Genomic DNA, 12,839 nt, shown 5'->3' with positions numbered 1-12,839 from the left:
TAGAAAGAGAAGGAGAAAGTAAGAAAGATATTCTTTTAAGTGATAAAAAATGGTTGGATTAGTGCCTTGACTTTGGGAGAAATGGAGTCAAGGTGAATTTTGTATTTGAATAGACTATACCCAATCAAGGAGACCTCTAGATAACTTTGCATGGCAATTAGGGCATGAGAGTAGCTTGCAGAAGATTTTGTACTTCGATATGAAAAAATTGATGACTTGTTAAGGTGTTTTCAACAAAGATAACCTCTAGGAACATTCACCCATTCATACATGACACATGCAATGTATGAAATGCTTCAAAGACCAAAATTTCCACCATTTCACATACAGTAGTAATAAATTTTAGACCTATATAGCGAAAATCCCAGCAACATTCATGTAACAAAGTGAATAATAAGAATAAACATGAAAAATATCGCTTAAATGTACAATGAGTATATGCAATCATCAAATAATGCCAATAATGAAGCTCAAAGACCAATAATATAGAATCCAAACATCAAAATTCATCCATGAAACCAAACTCGTCCTCCAAAAGGGAATGCAAAATTCTCAAGTAGCTACTAATTCTAAATCTAATTGATGATGAGAGAAATGAATCACCTCTCATCTATTTATATCATCTCTAATGAGATTGATTTGCCTAATTAGCCTAATTAATCCACAAATAATAAAATAATGTGCAATAATAACATTCTTTGGTGACAAGCCCACCAAGATAGCTCAATAACATAAATTTGAGCCTCTCAAGAGGGCGAAATGATCAATAAAATGATTTGTTGGGTCTTTGAGAAGGCCTAATGAAGTCCAAAGCATAACATGGTTTGAAAATGGACTCCAAACATAGTGGACAAGGGGTTGGCACCTTATTTTCCAAGAAAGTCAATGTGGTACTCCCATGTGGGTGTGGGGGCACATGGACATCCTCATGGGTCTCCAAGTGGATCAAAAATGCCTATAAACTATCTGTAAGGGCTAAGATGATGACATAATTCCTCCCTTTGTCTCCTATACTGAGACACTTCCTCATCTAGACCCTGGAACGTCTGCCAAGTGTATGGTGCAATTGTGGAGCTAGTTGGGCATGGTGAACCAGGTGCATCGTCCTCATCCAAAAGGTGGAACACAAGCAATAAATAAGTGATTCTAGGGATTCATGAAGTAATATTTGCTATGGTGGAGGCCCATGGCTCTCAATGCTCACCCTACAAGTACCAATGTGGCCCTTTGGAGGGCTAGGACCTCGCATACCAAGCCCAAAATGGAGACCCACTTGCAATCTTGCATAAGTTCTAATGCATCCCCTTTTCCTCCAATACAACAAATCATTAGAATAATCAAGTAAAAGAAATTACAAGTCATGGAATCAATGGGGAATTTCATGGTGGCAAGCCCTTCCATAGTGGGTTTTGGAATGTACAAATGTCTCCAAACTCAAAAAGGGGGGTTAATCAAGGACCCTATTAGGTTGTTTCAACCCTTAAAAGGGATAACATGTCCATGGTACATCCATCAGGTAGTAGGTGGAAAATGATATAGTGATGGAACAAAGTGGGGATCAGGGGAATGATCCAAGCCACATGCCAAGGTACAAGGGTAGCTATAATAAGGGAATACCACACCTAGGTATATAAGTGTAGGAGGGATAAAACCTTGGTACATGAGTTAACTCGACCTTTATTTTTCCACCCTTCTTCATATTCCTTTTTCCTTTGATTGGTTCTTGTTCATAACTGCTTGAGGCTCTAGGGGATGAGAGAATGATGCGCATGATATAACAATGAATACCCCCTTTTAAGGTGGTGAATTTCATTGCTCACTAAGGGTTGGGACAATCACGACTTCCTTAATCTAGAGGGTCTCATTTAGGTCCCATAGAAACCAGTGTGATAGCCATAGATGAGGGGTAGAGCTCATGCTTGGCTTTTCCCCATGAGCTGAATTTGTATTTCGCGGCCATATTTTCAATTTTGTGGTACATTTCCTATTAGGAGAGGCCAAATTATGCTTTTCCTTTTCCTTTTAACTACATCAACCTCCATGGCATCGTTCTAGGCATGACCCAAGATGTGGACAAGGGGAAGGGGAGGCTAACCCTATGTGGACCCATATGTGAAAGAGATGAATGGGGTTAAAATGGGCAAGATGGAGTGATGTACATGGTGTCGGGAAACAAGACCATGCAACCAAAATTAGGGCTTATCCTATAGTATAAACCCTAAATCTAATGGACAATAAAGGAGATCCCATGGGACTAGGGTACAATGGTAACCACCAAAATGAGCACAGGAGATAAGAGCATAGACCTAGCCCCCCTCTTTCTACCAAATCCCCCCACCAATCCATGCCCAAAAGTTTCCATGATAAGTAAGGAAAATTACTCAACTATACTAATGAAAAGCCATACCTTCGGGGTCGGGAGGCCCACCTTCAGTTGGCGGAGATAATGGCACATAAAACTATTTTTTGGTTGCAAGGGGCCGCTAATTTCTAGCTGAGGACCATCTAGGGATTTTTTTTTTCTATTTTGCATACTACCCACAGATAATGGGTAAGAGGGCCCTAACAAGCATAATATATTATGGTATTAGATATTTTTTGAGTTTGAAAGTGTAGAGTCAGTAATGCACCCTAATGGATGGCTAGGGTTATCAAAAACCATCTATATTTACATCCATATACCTACATAGTATGGGACCCTCATTTGAATTGGTTCTTTCCTACCAAGAAATTAGAGGAATATAAAATTAAGCCTAACAAGGCTTGGATAAAGAGGGCTTCATGATCTTATTTGCGTATTTTATTTATTAGTGAAGTTGATGACTCATGTCCTTCTTTCTTTCTCATTATTATCAAGCAAGTGACTGTGTACATAATGTAATGTAATGTTGGCCTAAGCTAGTAGTGTTGGTGATCCAAACTCTTGAGTTTTCACAATTTCCTGTATCACCTTAATAACGCTTTCAAGTATTCCTTCTTCCTAACTATATCAAAATATAAGACACTAGGACAAATTTTATTGATATTTGTTAATAACATATACATATTTGTGTGAGTTTGAGATCCCCTTCAAGTGAATGAACAAACTTTATTGATATTTGTTAATAACATATACATATTTGTGTGAGTCTGAGCTCCCCTTCAAGTGAATGGTCACTCCATTACCTATGATTTCTATGACTAGGAGCTACAGGTCCATGACTTAAAATTTGCAAGGTTATCTCTACGATTATAGTAAATTTTGGTAAGTATAAAAAAGAAACCATTCCATGGTAAAATTATTCATATGCTTGCCATATATTACACCAAATTCTCAAATAAATATACCTTTGATTTCATATAATACACCAAACCCACAAATAAATATATGTTCTCATGGAATGAATATTCCTAATTAGTTCTCACGATATATCCAACCAATCTTTGCATACCCACCAAGAGAAAAAAACTTGAATTGTCAAAATTTGATGTGAATGAAAAACAATATGTGACCTAGTTTAACAAACTAGAAGAATATTTTGAAATATATGGCATCTATAATAACAATGAAAAAATAAGATATGCATCCATGGAACTATAGGGGGACACATATAATTGGTACATGGGGGAAAGAATCAAGATATTCAATAAATTGGAATAAATTTAAAGACTATTTATTTAAATGATCCCAAATATCAAAGAAGAATATTTCTCATAAAACTAAGTATGATTTAAGAAAAGTGGCATATGGATGATTTTATACGTGAATTGGAAGCACTAGTTACAAGAATAATTGGATGATCAACAAGATGTTTAATTCAATCTTACATCAACAGAATTTGATCACACATCCAAAATGAGCTAAAATTACATGATATTACAACTATGGAAGAACATATATGTAAAGAAAAAGTTGTTGAGAAAAATGTCTGAAAGATAGTTATTACTGAAATTTGATAATATATATTCATGAAGAAAAAATAACGATCAAAGGTTTTGTGGAAACAAATGGACATTGTGATAAAAAAATATTATAGATATGAAGTTGAGAAATAATTTCACTCATCTAGTTTCAACTTCAATGGGTCATGACAAGGAATGAAAACAATTGTCATAGATGTAGTAAAAAGTGGGCCAAGGGCCGTAAATGTGCAACCAACCACATATATCATTGCAAAATTATCGATTGGGAGGAAGTGAAATTTGTTACTCAAGAAGACATGATGAATACTAATGAATATGAAAACTCACCATATGTGTCATTAACCTCAATCACTTACATAAAACAAAATTTTGAAGAAGGTAAGTCAAAGGAATTATTCAAAGGAGAATACATCCAAATACCTATAGTATGATATACTCTACCTCATTTGAGGAAGAAGGGTATTATCTACAAAAATTTTGGAATTACAGAAAAGGAAAACCAAATGTCTTAAAGCTGAAATGAACCATAAAACAAAAATAAATTACAATTTTAGTAGATTCTTGGAGCACCCACAATTTCATGGACATTAATATTGCAATATAAACAAATATGTTGTAAAGGATCTCACAACTACAATTGTTTATGGTCAACCAATCAAAGGGACAAGATTATGCCATAAAGTTTGATACATATACAAAATTCTGAGCTACAAATTAGATACTATGCTCTGCTTCTTCATGGAATAGATTTGGTGTTAAGAGCATAATGGTTAATGCAATTAGGAACACATGCCACAAATATCTAAGAACAATTCATGGAATTCAAATGGTAGGGAAGGAACTATAGGTTGTATGGTTTTACAAGCCAAAATATTCTTGAAAGAGAACTTGAAAATATTTCATTACCTCCACAAACAAGTTTCCAAAATAATCTTAAATAAACCCAAAATCAAGATGAAACACCACAAGGAAAAATGAACTCATTTAGGATTTCTTCAAGGAAAAATAATTATTTAAATCTGTAGTAAAAATTATTTATAAAATAAATAAAAAATTAATAACTAATAAAACTAAAATTAAATAGAATTAATTATAATAAATACTAATTATAGGAGGTCATAACTTAAAAGGTTAAGATTATTGGTAAAAGCTAACCCTAAGTTACATTTAGTTGCCCCCCCCCCCCCCCCCCCGCCATCATCATAAAAATCATCTAATTTGTAGTCATTCTCACATGTTATATTGTATCTACCTTTGAGAAATTACAAATATTATTTCATCATTCTTAATATTCTTATTTATTTGTAGCCAATTCAATAGTTTTATTTCTCATCATCTTGGAACCAAGACAAATCCTAGAATACTAGGTCAAGCAACCAAGGTTTGACTTCCAACCATGAGGGTAATTTTACTCAAGGTGATTGTTGATAAAATCTAATTGATTCTTTCATTAATGCTAACACTGTTGCATCCACACTTTGGCTACAAACAATTGTAACACTCTATCTAAGAATGATAATTTTCATGTGATTAATAATACATAAATATAATTTTTTTCATCCATCTTCATGCCTTTAGAGTGAAAAATTAGAGGAGTCATCTCACAAGGCCATTTTTATCGACGTGTACTAGGTTGGGAAATTAGGGTTTAAAAACTTTTGAAAGTAGTGTGAGGTATTAAATGACCTTTTTTGGGTGAAAATTTGACTCTTATGTGTTATTACCACCTATAACTATTCTAGACTTAGATAGCTTTCCAACGATGAAACAAATACCTCAAACATAGCTCATATGAAAAATTTATGCCATCTGGATGTTGTCCTTCTTGTTTTGGTCACCATGATTCGAGAGGATACCACATTAGCTCCTATTGTTCATGGAAAATTGGCTATTAACATGGTCATGATGAAAAATATCATTAGCTAAGAGTTGAAGGAGTAAAACTTAACCACTAGCAAGCTATTGAGTTGTGCTATAACTTAGCCACTAGGAGGAAAAGGGGTTCCAATATATTCATGTGTATTTTGTTCCATAGATGAGAAAAGAAGTTGATATTGGATAGAGAGAGAGAAAACATAGAGGTTTTGTGTACTATAGAAACCCATAAGTCATAGGTCTCACTTCTTTGCACTTGTGTCCATTTCAATTAAGAGAAAAATAGAGTAGAGTATCCTCAATTTCCAACTAGTTTTCTCCTATAAGGATTTCTTAGATCATATCCTATGTTACTTTTGGTTTGTGAATTTTATTTCGCTGTTCTCTATTTTCCATATTTTATGTAATGTATGCATAATCATAATGCAATAATTAATAAATCCATAAATTTAAGGAAAAATTAATCTTCATAATGTAGATTTTAGATTTTCAAATATATTTTAGTAAATATATTGCGATGAAATGTCGACTAGAATATCCATGGTAGTTTACATATCATATTCATATCAGAGTAGGTGTATTTGATTATTTTATGGCAGGTTGCAAGGGATCCATATTTATTTAGGAAAAAAGTTGTAAAACCCAAGCCATGACCAATGATTCTAGTAATAACCTTTGAGATCAGGCATAGGAGGGGTTCTCGAGACTAGAATAACATGTTGTATATATGAGTCATCACATGAATATCTTTATGCTAGACCTAGTGAAAATTTTGGGAATTATAGAATATAGTGGTTCCAAATCATGGGTCATATTAGAGGGGAAATCAAGGGATTGGTAAAAACTAGAGAGGGAGTCTAAGAAAGTACCCCAAAAGGAAAAACCTAGTTTGAATGTCATGAAACACCCACAATACATATTTAAGATGGAAGAAAAGCTTGAAACTAAGCCAATTCAAGGTGATATTTATTTGTTTAATTTAAATTACTAGCTGCAGGTCTTATAGGTTTATTTTAGTATTCAACACATAGAGGAAGAACATAAAATATCATTTACATGTCTAAAATGTAACACCCTCTCCCATGTCTACCCAAATTAACCATGCCAATTGGGCTAAACATGAGGAGAGATGCCACTACAATCAGATTCTACCTCCTATGTCACCTTAAGGAAGTGAAAACAATGGAAAATCACATACAGTCGTCCAACATTATCAACAAACCCCTCAGAAGACAAGTCAGCTACTCAGACAGCCTGTCCCTGGGTCCCACTGCTATTACGAAACTCTTAGCCCCTAGTCACTCTCATGCTATGGGAAAGGGAGAAACCAAAAACTCAAAGTCACTCTCATAGGCCTTCTTACCAGTGATTGTGGTCCAGAATTGCCAATTATGAGCCAATGACCTTGAGATTTGAGCCACTTTTCTAGCCCAAAATCTCGGCCAATATCCAGAACTAGTTGTAACTTTTAGAATGAAAATCAAACATGATAACAATGCTAGTAATTCAAAAATAAACCTCAAGACTAAGCTTGAGCATCCCCAACCAAGACTGACATTCTGTCAAATACTTGGCATCAATGCAACCAACAGGTCTAGGATACAAGACAAAGCATAAATGATTGAAACAACTTATGAAACATCTTCAAAAGGATCACCTCCTTCGCCATTGAGCTACTAGATCATAAATTAGCTATTGAAACCATCCATTTAACAATTACAAGTAAATACATAAAATAACCATGACATGAACTAGTCATTAAACCAAGCTTATAACCAACATAATACCATATAAATATCAGAGATATGAAAAACATTAAATACACATATAAATCAATGAAAAAGTAAGAGAAATTAGATTTTATTAATCATAGGAAAATTCGACCAGGTTCAAGACTTCCACGTACCACCCAACCATAGACATGGTTGAACCCTCTCTTTTAGCCAGTCACCCCTATGCCATATTCCAAGCATGAATGTGGGATCTGATAGAACAAAAAATCCAAGAACAACCAAGGGCATCCAGAGGTTAAGCCACATTCACCCTCACCAAACCATGATCACACCAAAACTGGTGCTCCAAACATAACTGAACAAAAATTAGAATGCCATCTGGAATACAACACTATCCTTAAGGAATTTTTTGTCTCCCTGTCTCTTAGGCTTTACTACAATCCAAACCTGGATCAATAGCCCCTAAACTGAGACTACTCCCTTAGGCTTTACTGTGTAACTCGCCAAAATCGGTCAAGGGGTTCCTAGGCCTTTGGGAATGAACCTTGAGACCACCTCCGCCCCGAATTCTGAAATCCATCCAACAATTCCAAAGTTCCAAAACTAAAATAAACATCCCAACATACCATGGAATTCAGGAAAAGGCTAGGTTAGGATGAAAACCACTGTCATAACCCGATAAGACCATGGCACCGACAATAAGAGAACCATACAACAACATGCAAATCCATGCATGTCCAAACCAGCTAGGAAATCACACATGCAAAAGGTTTCCTACGAGTATTCTTATTGAAGCTGCTTGATTCTGCTTTCCTTTCGTTGATCCTTGCTTATCCTTTCCTTGCCTTCCCTTTCCTTTGCTCCAAACTAGAGTGCACCAAGAAACTCTAAGTGACCAAGAGAGTGAGGGAGAGAGAGAGAATAATGAGAGAGCTCCAAATGTGAACTTGACAAAAGCCATGAACTGATCCTCATAAGCCTTTTTATGCATAAGGCCTCTAATTTCTTCATTTTCCATTATTTGATTTCAATTTCCTCCTCACATGCAACCTGTGACCTTTTTCCTTCCCTTTCTCCTAATTTCCTTTATTTTCGTAAATAAAATGTGCCAAAAATGTCTTTTTTCCTTTTAATTCCTTTGCCCTAGCCTTTTCCAATTTCCTTAGCCAAGACACACATCTAGTGATGCCCGCTAGGATATATTTTCCCAACATCATCTTGGAATAAGTTTCCCTTAACCGTGGTCTTATTTTTCCTTTATTAACTTTTATTACATGAACTTTTCACCAGGGTTGTTACAGAAGCCTCCCCCTTGGGGAACACCATCCTCAGTTTTAAACCACGCCAAGACCTCAACAACACCATAGAAAAAGAAAACATAATTCCTATGGATCTTTATAACTTAACCCATTGCAGTATTTACAATGATGACCTGCTCAAAATAAAAAAATCATGAAAACATGACAAGATAATAACCATACCTCTTATTGGAGCTTTATAAATTAGCTTATAGCAGTATTTACATCCATATACATATACATAAACAAATATCAAACATTAGCAAAAGATATGGCAAACATAAACCGACATCAACCAAAAATGCTTTGCCTCAACCGACGAACAATGAAGGATATAGGGCCTGCATCTGATCTGACATTTCCCATGTAGCTTCTTTAGACTTAAAGTGCTTCCATTGAACTTTAACATTCTCTATGGGTCTGTTCTTGAGCATGAGATATTTCCGCTACAATATGCATTGAGGCTCCAGCCGGAACTCTCATTATTTCCCCACCTACAATACATACCAATCAATAACATGATCAACATCCTTTATATACTTCTTAAGCAATGAAATATGGAAAACATCATGGACTTTCATTGTTGGAGGCAATGCAAGTCGATATTCCATTGGTATAATCCTCTCAAGGATCTCAAAAGGCCTATAATACCATGGTGCCAACTTGGTACATGAACCAATCCTCAAATAGATTTTCTTAGGCTTGATGCACAAATACACATGCTCCCTAACTTGAAACTCTTTGAACACCATGTTCTGATCTGCATAACTCTTCTGTCTATCTTTTTTTGACTTTATATTCTTCTTTATAACTTGCATTTCCTGCTCTGTGCCTGTCAAAATGTCTGGTCCAATAAGTACCCTATTCACCGGATCACTCGAGCTAATGGGAGTGTTATAACTCCATCCATACAATGCCTTGAAAGGACTCATCCTCATGAATCATGATAACCATTGTTGTATGCAAACTCAACCAATGGTAGATACTCTTCCCATTTCCTTTGTTGGTGCATCACATACATCCTCAACATATCTTCCAAGATCCTGTTGACCCTCTTTGTCTAACCATCTGTCTGCAGATGATAAGATGTTCTAAAGGCCAGCTCTGTACCGAAGCCTACAGATAGCTCCTTCCAAAACTTGGAAGTGAAATTTGCATCCCTATTTGACACAATCTTCTTTCGAAGACCATGTAGTCTCACTATCTCTCTGATGAACACCTGCGCTACCTCACTAGTTGAATATGTAGTCTTTACTAGAATGAAGTGAGCTACATTGCTCAAACTGTCAACCGTGGCCATAATAGAATCATGTTGCTTCATTGTCCTCGGAATACCTATGATGAAATCCATGGAAATGACCTCCCATTTCCATTTTGGACTCGCTATAGGATGTCATAGACCACCTGTATGCTTGTACTCTACCATAACCTACTGACAATCTAAGCATCTAGCCACGAACTCAAATACTTCTTTCTTCAGATTCGTTGAATAATAGAACTTCTTTACTGTCGTCAATATCTTCTGATATCTTGGATGACATGAATATGGTTTAACATGAAACTCCCTCAAGATAAGCTTCTTGAGCTCACTACAATTCGGTACATAGATCATGTCTCATAACCTCACCAAGACATCTGCCATGAGATGATAGTTTGTATCATGATAACTTGTTCATGTACTTGCACATGTACCTATACTAGTACCTGTGCTCTGTTGTAACTTGTGCATGATCTCCATGTATTTTTCATCTCGTTGACTTGCCTGCAAAATCCTATCCTGTAACTCTGTCCCATAAGAGCTTATAGCTGCTATATGATTTACCTGTATGTTCCTACTAAGAGCATTTGAAACCCAGCTCTCCTTCCCTTTGATGTATCTGATCTCGAAGTCAGAATCACTGAGGGTAACCAACCATATAGCTTGCTTATCATTTATATTCGGCTAGTCAAACCAATACCTCAACCCACTATGATCGCTCATCAATGTTAAACTCCTGCCCAGAAGATAATGTCTCCACATCTTCAATGCATGTATAATCACTGCTAGTTCAAGATCACGCGTCAGATAGTTCTTCTCATGTTCATTCAGTTTTTGTGACTCATAGCACACTACATATCCTTCTTGCATTAGAACTCCACCAAGTCCCGTTTTGCAAGCATCTATACACGCAACAAACTCTTGGTATGGATCCGCAATCTTTAGCACTGGTGCATGTGTCAACAACTGCTTAAGATGCTCAAAACTATCTTCACATGATGTCATCCATTCGATCTTCTTACCTTTCCATTTCAATGATGTGATAGGATATGAAATTTATGAGAAGTTCCTAATGAACCTCTTGTAGTAACCTGCCAATCCCATAAATGATCTCAGCTCATATACATTCTTAGGAGCTTCCCATTCCATGATGGCCCTTATCTTTTCTGGATATATTGCTATGCCTTCCTTGGAGACAACATGTTCCAAGTAATGTACCTTAGTCTTAAGGAAGCCGCACTTTCTAAGTTTAGGATACAACTGATTCTCTCTTAGCAATCTCAACACTTCCGCTAAATGTTCAACATGTTCCTCCTCATTCTTAGAATATACCAATATGTCAACAATGAATACAATAACAAACTTGTCCAAATAAGGATGCAATATGTTATTCATCAAACACATGAATGTAGTTGGAGCATTAGTTAAGCCAAATGGAACAAAAAAAAACTCATAATGCCCATACCTGGTCCTAAACGCAGTCTTGAAGATATCCTCTTCCTTGATGTGTACCTGATGGTATCTCGATCTCAAGTCGATCTTAGAGAAGATTGTTTCTACCTTAGCTAATTAAACAAATAAAAAATCCTCGACAAAGGGTACCTATTCTTGATCGTTACTTTGTTCAGCTGCATGTAATCAATGCACAATCTAAGAGTACCATCTTTCTTCTTTACGTACAACACCTGTATGCCCCAAGGTGATACACTGGGTCTGATGTATCCTTTGTCTAACATTTCCTTTAGTTGAAACATCAACTCTACGAACTCAGGTGTGCTCATCCTATAAGGTTCTTTTGATGCTAGAGTTGCTCCTGGCACTAACTCAATAGAAAAGTGTACCTCCTTGTGAGGTGGAAAATTTGAAATGTCCTCATGAAATACATCCCAAAACTGTTGCAAAACTAGGTACCTGCTCAACACATCAGCATCATCAACCTCCTTACCCTTGTCACTAGAAATCTTTACTTCAAACATCACGCAACCTTTTCTGTAACTATGCTTAACTTGCATAGAGGTAACCATCCTTACTAATGTAGGTTTATTCTTTTCCTACAGGGTCCTCTTTTCCCCACTATCATCCACACACTAAATGTCCTTGTCAAAGCAATCCACTTTGGTTTTGTGAAGGTATTGTCAATCCATATCCAAAAACATACTATACAATCCCAATGGCAATACATTCAAATGCATTGTTGTAGGCATGCCACTTAACTCAAATGCACAAGCTCTTACCCAATGGTGAACTTGCTTCTTTATACCGGTCAGTAGGGGAATTTTGAGGTCTAAAATGAGCCTCCTAAGGAAATTATAAAATAATAGTGGAAATAATAAAATAAGATTAGATTACATCACCAAATTTTATAGGGAAAAAAGAAAAAAGAAAAATTTCAACTCATATTTTAAACTTATCTCCATACGAGTTTACTCAAATTTCGAGTAGAAACACCCATCGGATGCAAAATTTGATTCCTCACCCAAGTAGTACCCATGTTGCATACTTTCGATGGACCCTATTACACGAAAAATGAGAAATACATGAAAAATGTGATTTAAATCACATTTTTTCATGTATTTCTGCTTTTTCATGTAGTATGGTCCATCAAAAGTATGCAACATGGGTACTCCTTGGATGGGGAATTAAATTTTGCATCCAACAAGTACTCCTACTTGAAATTTGAGTAAAACCTTAGGGAAATAAGTTGAAAATACAAGTTGAAAGAATAGTTTTATTATTTATTATTTTTTAATCTTTTTACTTTTCTACTCCAAA

The sequence above is a fragment of the Pinus tabuliformis genome, chromosome J (genome assembly GCF_031772625.1).
Source record: "Pinus tabuliformis cultivar Carrire ecotype Pingquan chromosome J, CPIR1, whole genome shotgun sequence".
NCBI classification, from domain to species: Eukaryota; Viridiplantae; Streptophyta; class Pinopsida; order Pinales; family Pinaceae; genus Pinus; species Pinus tabuliformis.
This window is presented reverse-complemented; position numbering follows the sequence as displayed.